This window comes from Miniopterus natalensis, chromosome 21 (genome assembly GCF_054644295.1).
Source record: "Miniopterus natalensis isolate mMinNat1 chromosome 21, mMinNat1.hap1, whole genome shotgun sequence".
Classification (NCBI taxonomy): Eukaryota; Metazoa; Chordata; class Mammalia; order Chiroptera; family Miniopteridae; genus Miniopterus; species Miniopterus natalensis.
Genome location: NC_142101.1, coordinates 19,204,537 through 19,215,546, shown reverse-complemented (window position 1 = coordinate 19,215,546; position 11,010 = coordinate 19,204,537). Strand labels below are relative to the sequence as shown.

Below are 11,010 nucleotides of genomic sequence, written 5' to 3'. Positions count from 1 at the left end.
GAACTGGAGAACCTCCCCGGGGCAGCCGCTTACTTAGCGGCCCAGACAGCAGACACGCCCGGTCGAGACTGGAAAGCAGACCGAGGCGGGACCTCGAGTTGTCCCCTTGCCCACGGGTGAGGTGGAGGAGTGAAAGCCCTCGTGAGATGTGTGTGGGTTTCACACACCAGCCTGTGAATCTCACTCAAGCACTGTCGGGACTCGGAGCCGGGTTCCCGGCGGCGGCCGCGTAAATGCATTTGGGCGGCTTGAGAAGTTCCTCTCGTCTCCCGCTACAGGTGCAAGGAGCCTTTCCGTGAACATCCTAAAACTGCGACTGTTGTTGAGGCTGATGCTGTTTGTCGGTCACCGTGGACTCATCCTCTGGGCGCGGGCGGCCGGCTGCGGAGGTCCCGGCGTCTCCTCCTCTTACGGAGTCCCCTGGGATGGAGACGTTTCCACACTCAGCCAGGTTCTGACGAGCGTTCACGTCCGCAATTGAGCTGATCGCTCCAAGGTTTGGTTTAGAAAATCTGCCGGAGGAACCGGGAACCGTTACACTCCCTACTTTGTAAACTGCCTCATTTTTCAGTAAGGAGAGAGCTAGGTTGTGACTGGACTAAACGTGGCTTGTTCAGGATTTGTTTGCGAGTCGAACGCAGTGCGAGAAACCGAGAATTGAAGCGTTGTGACAGGTTTGCCTTGAGAGGGAAGGAAGGATGTGTGAGGAAAGAGGGCAGGTCAGTATTGCATGTTTACCAGGTCGCAAGGCCGTGCTGACCACGGTCACAGAGCTGAAAGACCCGAGGGGTTTGAATCCGGGGCGCGTGGGAGACTGGGACTCACAGTAAACTTTGGGGGTTCTGTGGGTGACTGCTGGTGAGCCACAGGGGTGTACTAGGAAGGCAACAGTAAAGCGTGACTGGGTGAGATTTCTAGAGGAGACTGGTAGTGTGAACAGAAAATTAGTTTTCAGTTTCATTCGGCCTTTGACTCTGTTAAACCTCAGGTCGGTATTTGGCCAGGAGAGGAACGGCGTATTGGTGAGCGATGTGACGGGGGTTGTGCTGGGGATGCCCCTATGTGCCACCTGAGAAGAGGTGGAATTTAGGAAAAGAGATCTGGGAGGAAAGAAGCACTTTCGTAATAGTAGATTTCTGATAACATTTACATTTTCTCTTTCTGGAAACTTGCGATTTTGAATTATTGTAACTCGATGTGGGTGAACTTAATTTGGGAAAAGTAATATCACAGCTGATTTTAACACAAGGTAAAAGGACATTTTCATTCTTAGCTAAATATCAAGTCCTAAGGGAAGGGTTGTAATGGAAATGTCTTTTTTTTTTTTGCTTTTAAATTTAGTCAGTTCACCTGTGTGTATAATTGAAGTAAATCTTACACAACATGCAGGTAAAATTCTGTAGGGTCGGATGTGTAATTATGATGTAACTTCAAGACTTCCCATGGCCATTAGTGATGGAAAAATTATTTTTCCGATTTCCAAACCCAGAATGAACACTGTGCACTTCATAATTTAATGAGGAGTCATCACGCTGGACCCCGCACAGTCACCCACACAGCCGAACCAGCTCCCCATCTGTAGCTGAACTCCACAAACACGCGAGCCGTCGGGACGGCCTGTGCGTTAGAAACGCTCTGCACTGAGCTCTCGGGCCACTGGCAGCCGAACGTGAGAGCAGAAACCCAGAATGTCTGTGGAATCGCCTCTCGCGACTCCATGGACGATTTTTCTTAGCAGCCACGGATCCATGTTTTTTTAGATGATCAGATTTATTCTCAGTACACCCTTCCCCCTCCCCGTACTTGGCTTGTACTAAAATATTCAGAACACAAATGGCTGGGGCTGAATATATAAAAAAGAATTACATTTTCAGATGAAATACTAGCCAGAGCAGATGGTGGGGACACTGCCCAGCAATAAATAAGATTAATGTGCTTGGAGCTGTTAGGATGGCGAAGAGATGGGAGAGTTTACCAGAGAGCCTCAGCCTGGAGCAGCCTCGACCTGGGTTCTAGGAAGCTCATTTCTGACAAGCAGGCCTAGAAGGAGCTCAGAACAGAGACTGTTTCTGGGACTCTTTGTCCCTGTGAGGTTTAGGGCACCTGCAGGTCCCCCCGTGCTTCCAGAGTAGCCCCGTGTCCTCAGGAAGGCAGCTTTCTGATGCTGGACAGCAGCTGCCATGTGGGTTTATAATAAAAACACAAGTCAAAGACCCTTTTTTCTTTTTTTTTTAAAGAAAACTAAAAATTTTCACTTATTAAAGTAAACTTTGAGTATTTGTGTTGTGAGCATGTGAAATGAGTGATCCTTTAACAGTGACCCCTGTGGCGTCTTTGTGTAGAACAGAACAGAGAAGCCATAAACCCGGCTCGTCCCGTGGAAACGGATGTCCCGACAGCTCTGGAAGTCCTTCCCGCCCTTTGTTCTGTGAAACCATTAGGTCTGCTCAAACCTTTTAATTTATCAACTCATACATGACCCACGTTTAAGTCCTAGTTTTCATATTACAGCGTCACTTGAATTTAAATCAGGAATAGACGAAAGATGTCCTGGTAATTTTATGGTTGCGCATTGCCGATTTGACTTAAAGTTGCTCTTTGCAATGAAGATGAACCGAGCCACTGGCTGTTCCCAGAGGCCCTCGCACGTAAGCGTGGTTTCTAGGTTGGCACCCTGTCGATCAAGGTCCCAGTTGTGTCATTTTCCCAGCTGCCTGGTCTTGAACTTGGGAGGTGCTCCGTGCTCCTCTCGTGACTCCCGGTCTCTCCTGATTCTCTGTGGCTCATAGTCCAGCGGCCGAGTTCCGAGGGCCCGTGTGTGTTGCGCTCGGAGTTAAGTAATGCGGACGCAGACAGTGTGGTAAAGGAAGCTTGTCTCATCTGTTACGAAACCAGATGCACCGGGCGTGCACACGTGTATGGTAATCAGAAAACGAGCTAAGCATGTTTTTTAATATTAATCATTTCAGTATATCACGTCCCAGAGAAGACCACAGTGTGCATAGATGGTCCTTGCTCTGTGAAAAAGTTGTCGCGAAACAAGAGGTGCTTCAGCCCTGGGGTTTGCAGATAGTTCATTCCATACAGCGCCCAGTGCTGCTCACAGGTGTGGAGAAATGGGGCTTGTGGTCTCATCAGCAGGTGCCTCGCCTGGTTAGTCTGCAGCCCAGTGCTCGTCTCAGCGCGGTTCTGTGTCTGACCCAGGTGCCCTCTCTGGCCGCCGAGGGCCTGGATGCAAAGCGGACCGGCCACGGGGCATCACCCGGGAGCCTGCAGAACCTCAGCCCCCAGGCCTGTGGCCAGACCTGCATTTTAGCTGCAGCCCCAGGTACTTGACCGTTTGGGAGCGCTGTCCTAAAACTCACCAGAGCTCCAGCTCCCCCCGGGCGAGTGGAAAAGAAGGAATCGTGCCCTGCCCAGCTTACAGCTACGCAGTGAGCTCAGGCTCCTTTAGTCTCCTTAGCGGTCGTTACACGGGTCCAACAGCCAGCACTCGCCCCTGCTGGCCCCGCCTAAGGCCCCGTGACCAAGACGGGCACTGTTCCTGCCACCGCAGGCCTAGTTGGTCACGCTGGCTGCCCCGGGAATGTGCGTTTAGATAACCGTTCCCTGAGTAATTCCTCCAGCGTGACGCTAGGGGAAACTGGGAGGTTTTGGGGGCCCGCCTCTCAAGCTGTCACCAGGACTGAAACTTCCTATAAACTCCTGGGCCAGTGGACTTCTTTCCTGTCCCTCAGTGCTTCTCGTGACCTGAGCAAAAACCATTTTAATAGTGTGTTTTTCCTGGAACTCCCAGATTACTCATGCTTTTCTGAGAACAGGCTCTGAAATCTGGGACGAAATGTAATCAAGATGTGAAGCCGTTCATGTCCTTTGACTCGGGAATCCGGGTCCGGAGTGAGTGTTAGGATCTGGTAAGGTGTTCTTGAGGGTCCCACCCCCCACAAACAGGAGAAGCGCCTAGTGTCCCACAGAAGGAGCATTTCAAAACGTATGGAGTTTTACCAGATGGCAGATTTGGGCCCTTGAAAGTTGTAAATACGAAGACGTGGAAACATAGACCAAAAAGGGCAAAGCCCACGCAGGGGGCACGCAATAAGTGCGGTTCAGTGATGTCGGTGCTTGCGTGAGTACGGACGCGTTCGAGCTGGCGCGTATCTGCCGTTAATCGATAAAACCATTTTCTCCTTTCCTATTGATTTCCGTGAACGTCGTCACTATAATGTCTGCAGGAAAACAAAACCAGCTGGGCTCGCCCATCCGTGCTGCGCTTGGGTCTGGAATGATCACTGGCGTGGGCCAAGATCTCACCTGTGACATCGAGCCCAGTGTGTGGAGAGGCCGGTGGGAGCAGGGAAAACAGCTGGCGATGAGCTTCTACGCCTTGCTCACGGCTCGCCAGGCCTGGAATGACCGCGACTCCCCCCCTTTCCGCCTCCACGCTCCCAGACCCGGCATCGCTGCCTAGCAGAGCACCCTGTTCGGAAGCCGGTCGTTATGTGACGTGAGGGGATCTACGCCGAGTTCCGCTGTCCCTAACTCTCCAGCGTTGCTATCGTCAGTGGTTCTTATTTGGGGTGCGGGCAATTTAACTCGTATTGAGGTAATTCCGGCGCGCGTCTGACCCGACGCTCTGGGCCCCCTGCGCGTTCCTTTGTTTGGGGGGCTGAACCGCTCGTCCCTGACTGATCGCGCAGTCATGACACAGCCGGCGGGAGGCTGCGGCTCCCAACGCCGCGAGATAAATCATTTCCACATTCTTGCTTAAGTGGCCATTTCAGTGGCGAGAGGCCCATTTTCTGTTGAAAGCCAACGAGCGTCTCCTTGACCCAAGGTCTCAACAATTTTTGAGCAACATAGGTATGGTTCAGAAGAAGCCTGATGGGTAAAAACAGATCTCGTGGAATTAGATGTTCCCCCTTTGGAGAATTATTCACAAAGGCGCTGGTCTGTGGCGGTGCAGCACATACACATCAACAGTGAAAACGGGGCCCGTTTTCCCCTCTCGTTATTTACCGACGTAGCAGGATGGCTGTGTCGGGGTTTACGAGGCATCGCTGGGCGAAAGCCGTCCTCCTCAGGGCGGATTTCCCAGTTCTCCTGGACCTTTTGATCTCAAGACAGTGAAACAAATCTCTAGAACTTAGTCAACTTTTTTTTTTTTAATGCTTTTAATGATAAACAAAAGCTGTTTCCTTTCGTGTGTAAACATTAATGACCGAGATCTACGTGACCAAGAGCCTGAGCTGTCCGGGGGAGGGCTCGTTTCCTGCTCCGCGTGTGGGACGATGACTCCCTGAGGAGGCAGCCCCACCCCTTCACCTGCCTGGGGGAGCTCTAGGTGTGTCCAGGGAGAGCTGCCCCCCCCCCCCCCCCCCGGGTGCCCTGGGTGCAAAAACCCGTGATTGGGAAACAAATAGTCAAACAGAGGTCTCACAGCTGTGGACTTTCCTACCTCTGGGCCCAGGATCCAAAGTCCAGTCTCGAAAGGGCCGTGAGCCTTCCAGAGCCTGGGGTGGCTGCGGGGGTGGGCCCGGAGGTTTCCACACACCTGTCCTCTCTGGAACTGGCCTCTGCAGGGGTTTCCCCAGGCGGAGCCCAGTGCCTGAGCAATCGGACCGTCTCCTGGGCTCAGGCGAGCCTGGCTGGCTTTGGAGAGGCCAGAGGTCAGGGCAGAACCGATGTGAATATTCTGCTGACCGGCAGATATTGGGCGAGCCCAGTTTTTAAAGGACACACTTTTGAAATGAGCTGCTGATACTTTTAAACGCATTTTTCTGCTGGTTGGTTTATATAAAGGATGAAGCGCTGTGCATAATCTGTTCTTCCTTCTGAGAGCTATCAGACCAGCAGCTCGGCGTTACGGAAAGTGGGGGCGGGAGGGTGGCCCATAATCCTGCGCCTTCCGTGGTCCCTGCACCGAAGTGTATTTGGACGTGGCTGCAGTCGTAACGCCGATGGGATTGGTGTTCTGCCTTTTCACGCAACATTGCCCTCGGCCCTGTTTTCATGTTGTGACAGTCGTAACTCACTTTCTTTTTTAAATCCTCACCTGAGGACATGTTCTTACTGATTTTAGAGAGAAGAAGGGAGAGGGGGAGAGAGAGAGAGAGAAACATCGATGTGAGAGAGAAGCCTGGATCGGTTGCCTCCCGTATGTGCCCCGACTGGGCATCGAACCTGCGACCTTTCCACATGTGGGACCCAACCCACAGAGCCACCCGGCCAGGGCACAGTTCACTTTTAATGGCTGTGTAATATTTCACCAGGAAGATGTGCCCTCATTAACGTTTTCCCTACTGTTGGGCATTTAGGTTGACCCGGGTTTGGTAACAAGATCTTCGTTTATCATTTCTTAACATCAGTTTCCAGCAATAAGATTTTTGTATTGAAAGGAGCTGAGATTTTTGTGGCTTTTTTTTTTTCTTTTTCCCCATGTCCCTCCATTCACAGTACAGAGCAGACACAGGGCCCGGCTGGGGTGCACCCAGGCAGGTTTGCTCTGCCCCCCGTTTCTGTGCGGTCGTGTGAGCACCCGCCTGTCTGAGGCACTGGGAGGCCCATTCCTGTGACTCTTGACACACGGTGTTAAATCACTTTACCGAAGCTCTGACCTTTCTCTTTGCTCTTGAAAGGTGAATCATCAGCCCCGAGCCAGGGCTAGCGCAGCCCGACGGTTAATTATTATTATTCCCACATTCGGCAGACAGTGCCGCTCTGAGCGGGTCCCAGTCTCTCGCCATCGCTCTTCTTACCTAGAGCCGACTTGTGGGGAAACCGTCCCGGCCCGTGAGACATTCCAGGCAGCGGAGCCTGGACCAGGCCCGGCTCTGCAGCCAGTCCCAGCGTCGTTCGTATTCCCCTCCTCTGTGGGCCAGTGCAGCCGAGGGCCGCAGTCACGGGCGAGCTGGCTGGGGCGCCCGGTTTAGCTCTCGGTCGGCAGTCTGTGACCAGGTGCCTGGGTATTTTGAGAGAAGTCATTTCGAAAAGAGATTTGCAATTCATAACTGTGAGTAGTATCAGGAGAGCCAGGGGCTGGTTTAAGGAAATCCTCTCCCCCTTCTGCCCCAATCAGAGGGCCATCCTTAGGTTTGGTGAAAACACCCAGCCTGCAGCAGCCGGAGGCCTTGGTCACAGTGCCTGTGCTTCCCAGCAAATCCTGGCCCGGGTTTCGCCCCCCGACCAGGAAAGATGTGGAGACAGGAGTCCCCGAGTCCCTAAAATCTTTTAGGTTCTCAGTGCAGCCAGTGACTCCAACTGTATCTTCATTTTTGTAGCCAAAGATGCAGTTTCCCCGTCACTGCTGCTTCTCTCGGGCAACCGCAGAGAAAACAGTATGTGAAACCCAGACCAGTGTTGATGGTTCCCGGCCTGCACAGAGTCAAGAACTGAGGGTGAAACTATTTTAACTGCTGGCAGCTTGAATTTCCTCCGGCCGCCCCTGCTCCTCACTTGTGTGCTAAACGTAAAACCAGGAGCAGAAAGCAAACCAGCCTGCACTCTTGTCCAGCCGGTCAGGAGGAAGTTGGCCAATCTGCGGAACTGCTCTGAGTCCACTGGCCGTGACTTTATTTGCTGACTGTCAGAATTTCAGCATAAAAGGGGACGTCAGCAGCAGCATCTTCCAGCGTGAAGGCCGGTGATGTTTTATTTACTGTTTTGAGGAGTCGTGCACACTGTCTCCTAGGAAGGCAGAGCCCGTGAGAGACTGAAACACGCAGCCCCATGGCCACCTGGGTGCCTGTCTGGGCTGCTGCCCTGGGAAGGTGAAGGTCACGCTGGCTGGGCTGGTCCACTGTACTTCCTCCTGCCTTGGCGACGGCTGCCTGTAGATTAGAGCTGATGGAGTTCAGCACCCAGCTGCCCCCTTCCCAGGGGGGCTGTCTGCAGACACGCGTCCTCAGCCTCTCCCCAGGGAGTAGCTGCAGGAAAGGGCTGGGCCCCAGGCCTGAGGGCTGAGGCTGTTGGAAGTCGTTCTGAGCACCAGAAAGCCATCCACAATTTTTTTTTTTTTTTTTGAGTGCCTCTTATGAGCCAGGTGCTGTTTCAGGTACCAGGGGTACTGCTGTGCTGGAGGAGCCAGACCATAAATATGTAAACAGAGTGGTTTCTCTGGTGGAGACAGTGCTCTAAAGAGAAAGCAGGGCATGAGGGAGTGATGGGGGGATGTGCGTGACACTGGTGCTCAGGTCAGACAAGGCTCCATCAGCAGCTCCCATCAGGCACGAGGACGGGAGGTGGCCAGGCTCCCGCAGGGCTGACGGCCTGGAGGGGCTCGGGGATTGGCAGTTGTAACAGGTGGTGGGGAACAGGGAAGAGAGGCTGGTGAGCTGGGAGGAGAGGGATCGTGGACGGGAGTCTGGCATCTCCAGGAGCAGGGGCGGATCACACAGGCTGGAAGGAGAGATGCTTATCAAAGGCCCGAATCCTCGCATCGGTCATTTTGCAGGAAGGCAGTGATGACAGACGAGGCCGGGCCTCTGAAATCCGTGCCCATGTCTTCCTCGGGGGATGACTTGCTAAGTCCCAGAATTCCATGCGATACAGTCGCATGTGGGCCCCATCTCAGCGGGGCTGGGACCCTGAGACCACCCGGGGCCGGCCCCCCACTGGCTGCGTCACTGTGGGCCTCGGGGAAGTGAACCTTACGGTCCCGTTCATCTGTCACCTGTCTCTATGGTCTCCTCATAGTCTTTGCCCAAATGCTGACCTTCAGCATGGGCCCCGGGGGATTTAGTTGCCTATGGAAAAGTTGTAGGTTGGCAAATATTTATCTGCTAGTACGTCTTGGGATATTAAAGTCTTGGAAAGGCAGCTCTGGGTCACAGGGCGGAGCCTGGACCATGTGGCCCCGAGTGGGTGTGACAGGAACCTCACCGGCAGCCTCTGGACCAGGCGTCCTTCAGGCCCTGGGGTGGCTGACAGCCCCTTCGCGACGCCGGGACCTGTACGTTTCCTGAACATGGGAACGCGTGTTGATGTTTATTCAGGAGAGATTCCAGGAGGCAGGCCGACCTGCTCCCCCCACCCCTCCTCCCTCTCTCTCGGGGCAGAGAGAGAATTAAGAACAATGTAAGGTAAATTTTTAACAGGATGGCCTAGCTTTTGGGCTGTGTAGGCCTGACTGATGAAGGCAGTGGCAGCTTTTGGCTAAAACAGCGGCGTTGTTTACAGGAGCTCCCGCGGTCCAGGTCTCCAGGGTGGCGGGAGGGGTCTGCCCTTCGAGCTGGTTGAACCTCGGCAGGGACAGAGCACAAAGGAAGGTGCTGAAAAGCAGACAGGTGGTCCTGGGTTCCAGTCCCCTCGGTAAAGGGAGGCCACGCTGACGGCAGGGTCTCCACAGACAGGCTCTGGGAAAGTCTCCCCAGATGTGTTTGCTTTCGTGGACTGGAGCCCCGAGGTCGGTGAGCAAAATAAAACAAAATAAAACAAACAGGGTTTTCTACTGGGACTTGCCCAGTGCCCGTTGAATAAGCGAATTGTCTCGTGCTTTCGTTCCCTGTCCCCCCTCTTGCTGCCCGAACAGATAATCCTTACAAAACATCTATTCATCCTACAAGTGGAATTTTCAGGAATCCTCGATCCCGACCTTGGCGAGACTAATGGGCCGGGGTTGAGTGATGGGTTCGCGTGCGTGTGTGTGTGTGTGTGTTGCGGCTGACGTGCGTGGTGGTCCTCTGTGCACAGGTTAGGCGTCTTTAGCGACGGGAAAGGAAGATTTACAGAGCTTTAATTAACGAACATGACGAGAGCTTAAGTGTGTAGATACAGTGGTTAGATAGGACATTATTTTTGTAGCTCATGTTTTAGCACAGACTCTATTGTTTCTGTGGCTGCAGGAAAGGACCTGCTGATGGAAACGGCGGCTTTCTTTTCTGTGTCAGTGTGACCACGATTGATACGTAAACAGTTATTTATTTTTAATCGTCGCCCTAAGGTATTTTTTCCAGTGCTTTTCAGAGAGAGAGGGGAAGGGAGTGGGGGGGGGGGAGAGAAACATCAATTGGTTGCCTCCCATCGCGCCCCGACCTGGGCTGGGGATCAGACCTGCAACCGAGGTACGTGCCCTTGGCCGGAATCAAACCCGGGACCCTTCAGGCCGAGGGCTGAGGCTGTAACCACTGAACCACACCAGCCAGGGCTGAACAGTTATTTCTTTTTTAATGGCAACAAAATCAGGAGGCAGCACAGCCTGGTGACAAGGACACGCTTTGGCTGTTTTCTATTTTTAATTGTAAAATCGGAATGAGAAATATGTCACGTGACAGAAATATTTGTGAAAGCCCTTTAAAGTCCCATGAGGAAAGCTCAGTCAGAAACCACTCCCGAAAATACCTGCCCCTGTGGGTAAACCTCAATTTTTGTTGATTCCTGCATTTTTCTTAAGCCGTCATTCAGTTTCAGGTGCTTATGAACTAACTCTGCAGTTTGTTGATGGGAAGAAACGCCGTGGACACCGGCCGGCTACACAGCAGCTTTGTTCTGGTCACTGCTGGCCTCTGAGGTCAGTCCCGGCCCATCTGTGGCCCTCAGCTCAGCGAATCTAGATAGCAGTGACTCGAACAAACACAACGGCTGACAGTCCAAACAGGGCCCATCGATTTGAACACAGCGCAGTCCGAACAGAGGGCTCTAAGATGCTCGCCGACAAAGACACATTGATCCTGGAGACAGGAGGTTGTAGCCGTGGTGGGTTTTTTTTTGTTTGTTTGTTTTTTGACAACTAAGCTGTGGGTTTAGCCGTCTTATTGAAAAGCAGAGGTTAGAGAGCAGAGTTGCCGAAAGTCAGATACTCTAAACTTCTGAAGACTTGCTGGCTGCTTTTGCAGGAGAGAGCTTGGGAAATGGGTGGACACCCGTCCCTTCCCCAGGCCCCAGGGAAGCAGAGACCAGAGAGCGTTCAGTTCCGCGGGGTCAGTGGGGTGTGGTTTCAGGAACTGGGCAGCCCAGCTCCAGGGTTCTGAGCTCCAGCATCCACTGCCTGCGAGTCACCCCGACCAGGCACCCGTG

General features: G+C 53.1%; 1 non-coding gene across 1 annotated transcript; it reads right to left on the bottom strand.

Moving 5' to 3' along the window:
- Positions 1-6,433: 6,433 nt before the first annotated feature.
- On the bottom strand, positions 6,434-6,561 carry LOC148090760 (small nucleolar RNA SNORA51). The gene has a single exon (XR_015716332.1). It is a non-coding gene; the product is annotated as a small nucleolar RNA SNORA51 (small nucleolar RNA).
- Positions 6,562-11,010: the final 4,449 nt, after the last annotated feature.